The sequence below is a fragment of the Onychomys torridus genome, chromosome 20 (assembly GCF_903995425.1).
Source record: "Onychomys torridus chromosome 20, mOncTor1.1, whole genome shotgun sequence".
In the NCBI taxonomy this organism is placed as follows: Eukaryota; Metazoa; Chordata; class Mammalia; order Rodentia; family Cricetidae; genus Onychomys; species Onychomys torridus.
In genome coordinates this window covers 48,390,089-48,401,830 of record NC_050462.1, presented here as the reverse complement: position 1 = coordinate 48,401,830, position 11,742 = coordinate 48,390,089, and positions in this window count along the sequence as shown.

Genomic DNA, 11,742 nt, shown 5'->3' with positions numbered 1-11,742 from the left:
TATTTATACAAATAATATGATACAGACTAAGCAGGTTGTATTTATGAATATATATATATATATATATATATATATATATATATACATATATATATATATATGCATATGCTTATACACATATGCATGTAATAATAATTAATGAAAAAAAAAAAAGACCATGAATTTGAAAGGAAATCCAGAGGGTTATATGGCAGGGTTTGGAGGGAAGTAAAAAGAAATGGAAAAAGGTGTAATTATATTATAATCTCAAAAAATACAACAATGGGTACTTTTTCTAATAAATATTTGCTCTATAAACTAAGATTAGGTTTATAGAAAAAGTAGCTGGGGATGTTATAGGAAATTTTGGACTAGTAGATTTTTTTTGACATCGAATTATTTCATGGATTTTATTTCAATATATCTCAAAGTAAATATAATTTGCTTTGTCCACACAGATTGATATAAATTGTACAACCTAAAGAGATAAGGTTTAAATCTATACACATGGAAAAGTATTACAAGGGCATTAAGCATATTCATATTAGCTATTTGTGCCATGTTTGTGCATGATTTCTCCATCAAACTGCAGTACTTTATGAAGATTTTGTTTGGCCATGCATAACAACATGTTAAGTAAGTACCATCTAAGTTTTGCTATTGAACTTGCTATGAATTACAACTTAACTTTTCATGTATGCAGATTTATACTTTATAAGTTATAACTATCCTAAAAATGCTCATTAAAAGCTCTTGGCATCAGATGAAAATTATGCCAAAATAGTTCAGGTTAGTCTGTGAACCTGTTCACCTGTATCATAAGTTGTCAAATATAACTATGTGAAATTATTAATGTTTATAAATATATAATTTATCTATTAAACTTGTTTACATTATAAACTTATTTACATTAACCCTACACCTCTTTCAGCAAAGAATTTGTTACCTTATTTTCCCTTATATCAAAAGCAATTATCAACAACTTGGTGAAAGTCAGAGATAGTCACTCTGTTCAACTACTTATAATGCATAACCTATATTTTCCTTTCAATTTCTAGTATATTTTAGTTATTTAAAAATAGAAAATTAAATAAACTCTAGGACTAAGTCATAATGGGAAATGATTGGTTGAAGTAATTTTATACTTACTTGAAAAAAATTTTGAGTTCATAAATAATTCACTTGGGTAAACACTGAAGGATGCTTTAGTCTTTAAACCTATGTGCTAGACTTTACAAAATGTCTCTCTATAGCCATCAGTGTTCCCCATCTCTGTTAGTTCTTCTTTTTTTGAACTGAAAGGGAAGAATATAACATCTGTTTCCCAGTAATATGTGCCAGTTAACTAAGACAAGCTGAGGTCAAATTATATCAGTGCACTCTTAACAGATTTTCTGCCTTTGATCTTTAACTTGTCCATCACATTGTGTTGGAAAAATTTCTAACATATAAATCAACCATGATTCTCATAATATAGAATATAGCCACCTTGTTCAGATCATGTTAGATAGTTTTGAAAGTGTCTATCACCAGTTTCCTCTTAAAAGAATCTGTCAAGTCCCTCTACCCTCAACCTTTTATAGTATTTGTTGTCAACTATGGGTTTTACTACTATCAAGAAATAACTGAATTCTAGCAGTTAACTTTAAATGTGGTGTATTTTAATTGTGTTGAAATGTGATTTTATTTGTATGTTAATAAATAAAGTTTGCCTGGAGATCACAGGTCATTAGCAAGCCAGGAATAGAAGTCAGGTGGTTGCAGCCCATGCCCTTCATGCGATTACATGGCTGGCAGAGTCTCTGTGTGGTCAAGGACACAGCCAAGCGTGGTGACTCTTGAGTCTTTAATCCCAGTACCAACCATAGAGACCAGGAGGTCTGTATAGAGAGGCAGTGATGAGGAATTCATATGGCTGGGTTTAGAGCCAATGATAAGGCAGAATAGGAAAGCAATAAAACACAAGACACAAAGGAAGAAGGTCTCTCTCTCAGGGAAAGTATGATAGCAAGTAGTAAGCTAAAGGAAGTCATGGCTCTTGCTCTGATCTCTTAGGATTTAACTCTGTATTTGGCTCTGTGTTTCTTTTTTATTAATTTATTATATTTGTGTTTTAATTTTACACATCAGCCATGGGTTCCCCTGTCTTTCCCCCTTCCGCCCCCACCCCCACCTTCACCCCAGCCCTTCCCCTCCATTCCCATCTCCTCCAGGACCAAGATACCCCTGGGGATTCAATTCAACATGGTGGATTCAGTACAGGCAGGTCCAGTCCCCTCCTTCCAGGCTGAGCAAAGTGTCCCTGTGTAAGCCCAAGGGTTTCAAACAGCCAGGTCATGCACTAAGGACAGGTCCGGATCCCAGTGCCTGGGTGCCTCCCAAACAGTTCAAGCTATTCAATTGTCTCACTTATCCAGAGGGCCTGATCCAGCTGGGCACTCCACAGCCTTTGGTTCATAATTCATATGCTTCCATTCATTTGTCTATTTGTCCCTGTGCTTTTCCAATCTTGGTCTCAACAATTCACACTCTTACATTCCCTCCTCTTTCTCGACAATTTGACTCCTGGAGCTCCACCTGGGGCCTGGCTAATGATCTCTGCATCCACTTCCATCAGTTATTGGATGAGAGTTCCAGCACAACAGTTAGGGTATTTGGCCATCTGATCACCAGACTAGGTCAGATCAGGCTTTCTCTCGACCATTGCCAGCAGTCTACAGAGGATGTATCACTGTGGATTTCTGGGGATCTCTCCAGCACTCTGCCTATTCCTGTCCTCACATGGTCTTCATTTATCACAGTCTGTTATTCCTTGTTCTCCATTCTGTTCTTGATCCAGCTGGATTCCTTCAAACCTTGCCCTTCATTACTCCCACTGTCATCCAGGTTGTTCATGTAGATCTCATCCATTTCTCTGTCATTGGTCAATTCCTGTGTCTTTCCTAGGGTTCCGTTTTCTAGGTAGCCTCCCTGGAGTTGTGTAGCAGTCTAGTCATCTTTGTTTTACATCTACTATCCTACTATGAGTGAGTACATACCATGTTTGTGCTTCTGAGTCTGCGTTACCTCACTCAGGATGATTTTTTCTATATCCATTCATTTGCCTGCAAACCTCATGATGTCATTGTTTTTCTCTGCTGAGTAGTACTCCGTTGTGTATATGTTCCATGTTTTCTTTATCCATTCTTCAGTTGAAGGGCATCTAGGTTGTTTCCAGGTTATGGCTATTACAAACAATACTGATATGAACATAGCTGAGCAAATGCCCTTGTGGTATGATTGAGCATTCCTTGGGTATATGCCCAAGAGTACTACAGCTGGGTCTTATGGGAGATGGATTCCCAATTTTCTAAGGAAGCACCATATTGATTTCCAAAGTGGCTGTACAAGCTTGAATTCCCACCAGCAGTGGAGGAGAGTTCCCCTTGCTCCATATCCTCTCCAGCATAAGTTGTGTTCTGTGTTTTTGATCTTAGCCACTCTGACAGGTGTAAGGTGGTATCTCAGAGTCGTTTTGATTTGCATTTCCCAGATAATTAGGGATGTTGAGCAATTCCTTAAATGTCTTTCATCCACTTGAACTTCCTCTGTTGAGAATTCTCTGTTGAGTTCTATAGCCCATTTGTTAATTGGACTGTTGGGCATTTTGATGTCTAATTTCTGGAGTTCTTTATATATTCTGGATATCAGCCCTCTGTCAGATGTGGGGTTGATGAAGACCTTTTCCCATTCTGTAGTCTGTCACTTTGTCTTGTTGACCATGTCCTTTGCCCTACAAAAGCTTCTCAGTTTCAACAGGTCCCATTGATTGATTGTTTCTCTCAGTGTCTGTGCTACTGGTATTATATTTAGAAATTGATCTCCGGTGCCAATGCGTTCAAGAGTACTTCCTACTTTCTCTACTTTCTCTTCTATCAGCTTCAGAGTAACTGGATTTATGTTGAGGTACTTGATCCACTTGTACTTATGTTTTGTGCACGGTGACAGAGATGGATCTATTTGCCTTCTACACATTGATATCCAGTTATGCCAGCACCATTTATTGAAGATGCTTTCTTTTTTTCCATTGTACATTTTGGAGTGATCAGAAATACAGGGAACATACCTAAACATAATAAAGGCAATATACAACAAGCCAACAGCCAACATCAAATTAAATGGAGAGAATTCAAAGCAATACCACTAAAATCAGGAACAAGGCAAGGCTGTCTCCTCTCCCTATACTTATTCAATATAGTACTTGAATTTCTAGCCAGAGCTATAAGACAACATAAGGAAATTAAAGGGATACCAATTGTAAAGGAAGAAGTCAAGCTTTCCCTATTTGCAGATGACATGATAGTATACATGAGTGACCCCGAAAATTCAACCAAGGAACTGACACATCTAATAAAAACCTTCAGCAACATAGCAGGATACAAGATCAAAAAAATTAGTAGCCCTCCTATATACAATAGACAAATAGGCTGAAAAGGATATTACATCACCCTTTACAATAGCCACAAATGATATAAAATACCTTGGGGTTACTCTAACTAAGCATGTGAAGGACCTATATGACAAGAACTTTAAGTCCCTGAAAAAAGAAATTGAAGAAGTTGTCAGAAAACGGATAGGCAGGATTAACATAGTAAAAATGGTGATTTTACCAAAAGCAGTCTACAGATTCAACACAATGCCCATCAAATTACCAACACAATTCTTCACAGACCTGGAAAGAATAATACTCAACTTCATATGGAAAAACAAAAAACCCAGGATAGCCAAAAGAATCCTGTACAATAATACAACCTCTGGAGGCATCACAATCCCTGACCTCAAGCTCTACTATAGAACTTAATAAAAACAGCTCGGTACTGGCATAAAAACCAACATGTGGACCAATGGAATCGAACTGAACACCCTGACATTAACCCGCACACCTATGAACATACAATTTTCTGCTCTGTGTTTCTTATTTAATAAGACCGTTTAGAATTTTGTCCACATTTAAACTTATAAATTTCTATAGTGGCATCATCTAGTCCAGCATCTAAGTAAATAATAATAATAAATGAGTGCGGATGTTAATAATGAGATTAGTGATGACTGAGGTAAATATGTTCATCAATGATATAATATTCAAGTGTGCCCTTTGATGTGGAGCTTCAGGAAGAACTGTTTGTTGGAAAAATAAATGCTGTCTTCAAATACCAGGATTGTTTAAATGTAGTCTTGTTTTAATCATATGTTGTTTCTTTAGTAGGTATTGGTCACATATTTTACCAGTAAAGAAATTATGTGATATATATATATATATATATATATATATATATTTGATTATAAGTAATATATTTACTTGAGTGTAGAATATCCTAAAATTTTAATAAAAGTATAAAAATAATAAAAAATTGAGTATATAATCTTATAATTTTTGTGACTCTTATCTATTTAATCTATCACAATATCTATACACAATTATGAAAGACATTGTTATGTTTTGATTCCTGTATATATTGGGTAGTGATCAACTTAGTGTACTTACAACAACACTATCATCAGATGCTTCAAGATGAAGTATATAACCCTCTCATTTAAAGTTCTACATTATGTAATCACTTGAGGGAAAATACACTAGCCAAGACTATTTGCAATTCTCTATAGTGTTGCCACACATTTTATAGTTCTTGCTTTGCATTATTTTAACAAATGTTTTAATATACTTTAGCCATGGAGGTCAAAGATCTCTCTCTCTCTCTCTCTCTCTCTCTCTCTCTCTCTCTCTCTCTCTCTCTCTTTCTCTGTCTCTCTCTCTGAAAAAAAGACAGGCTGACCAGGATGAAGGTAACGTCTCATAGAATGGCAATATGTAAGATGTTTTCTATCAGTCTGTTTAAACTATAAAGGAAGTCCTAAGTTTGGCACTCCTCAGGTATAACACAAATACATTTTTTGTGCAGTGTGCATTAGGCTGCACCTGCATTGCTCCTAATATGACTTAGTGAAGAAGAACTCATGGAAGTATGAACTTCGCACCACCTTCTGTGTCCTGAATAATAACAGCTTTTTCCTTATCTAGAAACCTGATACAGTTAATCAAAAGGTAAAACAAAACGAAACAACAACAACAAAAAACTATGGCTGACTTTACCTATACCTTCCCATTGTTCAAAGTTTTTGCAGAGGAAATCTTGACCTGGATATGATTCTATGGAAGAGGATCAAAGGGGTGTACTATGGAAAAGATTATGGATATGAAGAATTACTACAACTCTAGACACAGATTATCGTCCCTAAATACTAAGTGAAGAGACCGTCACTGTTCTGTTAATGGTATTGTAGACTGGAAGATACAAACAATACTAATCAAACATTCAATGCTTTTAATTGTAACCAATTCTTGTGAGTTGAAAAAGGAATAGCTGAAGAATTTTCAAATTTGTTATGTGTAAGAAAATATGGAAAAACAGGAGCTTTATCTGATTAATCTACAAGCAGATTCCTTGCTTGGTATGAAAAGTAGTTTTTTTACTATATGAAAAACCTCTGACTTCTTTAGGTCCATTAGAAAAGCAAGTTAGGCTGGATGGTGGTGGCACAAGCCTTTAGTCCCAGCACTTGGGAGGCAGAGCCAGGTGGATCTCTGTGAGTTCAAGGCCAGCCTGGTCTACAAAGAGAGTTCCAGGAAAGGTGCAAAACTACACAGAGAAACCCTGACTCAGAAAAAAAAAAAAAAAAAAAAAAGAAAAGAAAAGCGAGTTAGTTTGTTGAGGCAGCTGCCACTCTGAAATCTGTGGTAAACCATCTAGCTTGTTATTTTCTGAAATAATTGAAATCATGAGATTTTTTTTTTAGTAATAAAATCATCTGAGTGAGGTAACCAAGACCCAGAAATACCAATAGGGTATGGAATGTATGTACATGTAATATGTAGATATTAACTGTTAAATCAATGATAAGCATAATAGAATCCACAGAGCTGCAGAGTTTTGCTATAGTATAATGAACTGGTGGTGGGGGTGGGGGTGGGATACAAATATATCTCACTAAGAAAGGGAAACAGTTATGGATGGATAGGTTAGGGGGACTGGAATGGGAGGATCATCTGCAGCGGTGTGGGGGAGAGGAACAAGTGAAGGAATATGGGGAGTGACAGCTAAATTAAAGCTATTTGACGGGTGGTTTTATAAAATATATGCATATATGAAGGTGGCATAAATGAAATTGCCAACTAATGAGAGAGACTTAACCCCAAATGGACATCTCTCATTACCAAATAAAGCTTCCAGTTCTTGGATTGGGTTATATCTAATTGATTTCTTGGTCAATGGGGTCCCATGAGAACCCTCAAACAAGCCAGGATTGTTTGTTGCTCTTTACAAATGGCAGTCATGTCCTATTGCTGAAGACAATATCTACACAACTCATTGAACATTGAGAAGTTAGTCTGGTGCCTACATAGAGCTTTCACCCCTAAGTGCTCATGTCTTTGGTATAGTAAGGTACTATGCACACTACCAAAGGAGACACATATGTACCAACTCACCAAACCCTTTGATCTACAATGGTGTCCTGCCTGTAAGAAGTGTTAGTGTAGTGGTGGCACAAGGCTTGTGTGAGTAACCAACCAATATTTGATTTGACTTAAGATTTATTCCATGAAATGGAACACTTACATGACACTTGCTTTGGTTACCACAAGCCTGAGACTAGGTAGCCCAAGGACCTAGGCTAAAACCAAATGTTCTAAAACAAATAAACAAAAACATAGCAATAAAATAACTGCTAATGACGTTCTGCTATACTCATAGATGAGTGCCTTGCTTAGTCATCATGAGAAGAACATCCTCCTGCAGAGGACAACAAATAAAGACTCTCATAAAGACTATGCGGAGAATGGCAGACCTTGTGACACTCAGCCCCAAACAGGATGTCTCCATCAAGTCCTCCCCTCAGGTCTCAGGGAAGCCTGAGGAAGAAGAGACAGAAAGAGTGTAAGAGCCAGAGGACATGGATGATACCAAGAAAACAAGGCCCTCTAAATCAACAGGATCAATGTACATAATAATTCACAGGGATTGAGGCAGCATACACAGGGTCTGCATGGATATGAACCACATGGAGTCCTAGAGTTGAAAGAGAAGTGGACACATGCCCACATTCCTAAACCAGAAGCAATCTCCAATTGATAACGACTTGGAAATGAAAATTTAGTTATACCAAGGGACTCTCACTGGGGAATTAAAGTCCTCTTAAGGATAGGATGCATATCCACTTGTAGATGGCCAAAAGAAAATGAATTCAATGATATCTTCGGAGGTTTCTTGTTCCACAATGTCCTATCAGGACTTTTTTTCATTAATTTTATCTTATATTTAATATTAATTTAATTTTATTTATACTTTTTTTTGTTCTGTCTTTGATCCTTACAAGTCCTTTGTGTACATATTGTGGTTTCTAGTTTAGTATTTTTATGGGATTTCTGAGTGTGCTAATGAGTGGTTCTCTGCATCTGTATTTGTTTCATGTGCTTTTTCTTGGGTTATTCTCCTTTGGCTTATTTGTCTTGTCCTATCTCAATGCATTAGATTTTGTTTATTTTATTTTATTATTATTCCTTATAAGTCTGGTTGTTTTCTAATAATAGACAGAAAGGAGGATGAATTCAGATGAGAGGGGTGGTGTGGAGTTCCTGGACAAAGAGGAGGGAGAAGAAACCATGATGTGAGAAAAATGCTAGTTTCACTAAAAGGCAGGAAAAAGGACACATAAAGTGAGAGCACAAGGGGAAAAGGAGGACAGATATGAAAAATAAAAAAGAGTGGTGTGGACATGATTGAGTTATGATATTGACCAACTCATTATTAAATTTCATAATAAAGCCTATTAACTTGTTCAACCAATATGTGTTTGAAGACACAGAGGGGAAGGATTGTAACTGAGAAGGTTGACCTCTTTCCCCCAGGCTCTCTCTAGCTCTCGCTCTCCATTTCTTTCTCAAAAACGCTTACATGCGATACCCTATTCCATGTTATAACGCAGTAGAAAGGTACACACTAGATATCAGCAGAAGTCTTGTTCCTGTCATACCCATATTGTGATGACGTTTTCAATGGACCTTAAGTGTCTCCCATAGAACATCATGCATGATCTACTCAGGGCTACTTGCAGGCAATCTGGACCTGTCTCACACTGTGTGGCTTTTTTTTTTTTTTTAAATCTGGATGAAAGTCTCCAAGACACTGTAATTCTTGAATTTTGCATATTGCCATCATATGTAGATGATGGCAAGGTCTACTTCAAGGCTGAGCTGTAACGTGTTGCCTTGGGCCATTGCTACACTGGCCTATGTGTAGCTGACCTGTATGACTGAGCTCACTGAAAGGGTTACTGGTGAAACAACTTCCCAGAGAGCTTTCTGTAAACCTGCTGCCACAGAAATACTCTTTTGAAATGAAAGTCTTTGTTTTTAATCAACCTAATTTTATTTTATTTTTCTCCTTTTTTATTTATTATATTTGTGTTTTAATTTTACACATTAGCCATGGGTTCCCCTGTCCTCCCCCCTCCCACCCCCACTCCCACCAGCCCCCCAGCCCCTCCCCTCCATTCCCATCTCCTCCAGGGCCAAGACTCCCCTGGGGATTCAATTCAACCTGGTGGATTCAGTACAGGCAGGTCTAGGCCCCTCCTTCCAGGCTGAGCATGTGTCCCTGTGTAAGCCCAAGGTTCCAAACAGCCAGCTCATGCACTAAGGACAGGTCCGGGTCCCAGTGCCTGGGTGCCTCCCAAACAGTTCAAGCTATTCAATTGTCTCACTTATCCAGAGGGCCTGGTCCAGAACAGAAAAGGAGAACAAGGAATAACAGACCATGATAAATGAAGACCACATGAGAACAGGAAGAAGCAAAGTGTTAGAGAGGTCCCCAGAAATCCACAATGATACATCCACTGTAGACTACTGGCAATGGTTGAGAGAAAGCCTGATCTGACCTAGTCTGGTGATCAGATGGCCAAACACCCTAACGGTTGAGCTGGAACTCTCATCCAATAACTGATGGAAGTGGATGCAGAGATCATTGGCCAGGCCCCAGGTGGAGCTCCAGGAGTCCAATTGTCGAGAAAGAGGAGGGACTGTAAGAGTGTGAATTGTTGAGACCAAGACTGGAAAAGCACAGGGACAAATAGCCAAACTAATAGAAACACATGAATTATGAACCAAAGGCTGTGGAGCCCCCAACTAGAAATGAAAGTCTTTAAAGAACTTGCCATCTGCACAACCTAGCCAGTTCCTAAAATGCCATAACAGCACATATCTCATTTCCCAAGAGCCAAGTGCTTGGGTTATTTTTAGTGCTATCAATCTTTCTTATTCACAGCATGCAACTCATTCATTTTCTTACAAGATCATTTGTTTTCTAAGTCTCTTTGTTCCTGACTTTCACTACAAATATGTCTAAAAGCCACCTATAAGCATTCCACATATTGACTACTTGGCTAACTTAAACTTCCTCTACTAAATGAAATAATCTGTAATCTTTAATTTTACCCTCCCATAAAAGACTTAGGACACATACAAAATGCAGGCACATTATTTTCAAGAAGATAACAACATAACATCTACAATCTTTCTAACAAATTTCAGTATAGTACTGATTTTTCCACCTTAAACTTCTGAGTACTTTGTGGTATTTTAATCATCTCGATATTATACTATTTTGAGATCCCACCAGAATCACTCATTAATTTCTGCTCATAGATTTTGAGGCTTTACTTTATATATCCTCTCCAAATTCTTCCAAAATCTACCTACAAATCAAACTATCAGTAGTTTGGATACAGGGACACAATCCTATATAGCCATCTTCTTTAGCTTCAACATTTTCATTAGATGTTTAGGGAAATTTTCAGACCAAATCCAGATTTGTGGCTTCAATGCTCAAAAATTTTTTAGAACTAGCTAGTACCATAAAGCAGAATTGGAAATGTTATTAAAGGTATTTAAATGTAGGCTTAAGTATGAGGGGTAAGAGAAAGAAGCTGCCAGAAGACAGTAAAAAATTCATGCTGGGATGTATGCAGTATCAAAGGAAGTGTTGGGGAAAGTAAAGGATACTCACAGGTGTGTATAGCCTACTCTTAGCCAGCAAATCTTACCATTAGGCACTTACTTGATTGATGACATTCAAGTTCCATCTCAAAAGACTGCTAAGGATGATGTGTGAAGTAGCTCTGGAGACACCTTTAATACTTTATAATATGATGAAGTAAAACCAGAAGCCACTAGAGTTGCACATGGGATTTATCACGTGTCCTTTCCTTAGAATTACATGAAATTCCTAGCAAACTGTAGGCACGTGGATAAGAAGGGACAAAATCCTTAAGCACTTATTAATTGTACTAGAATTCCAGGTCTAATGTTGTCAAAAGCTGCAATAAGTTTCCAGAGTATGAGGCTTCTTTCTCCCTTGTCATGTCCTCAAGATTTTTCCTACCTTTATATCCCACCTCATTTCCAAAGTTCTAAGAACCAAACAGGGAGCTATACTCATAGCAATAACCCCAAATCTCTGGTGCCAATTGTCAACTGTGTTTTTTGTTGCTGTGAATAAATATTAAACAGAAATTGCCTAAAGTAACCATTGTTTATTTCAGTCCATGATCACCTGTTTCATGCACTTGGTTATAATGTCATTGTGGCAAGATCATAAGGTAGAGGAGTTTCTTCAATGATGGACAGGAAGCAGAGAAATACAGCGATGTACCAGAGATACGTTATAAGTG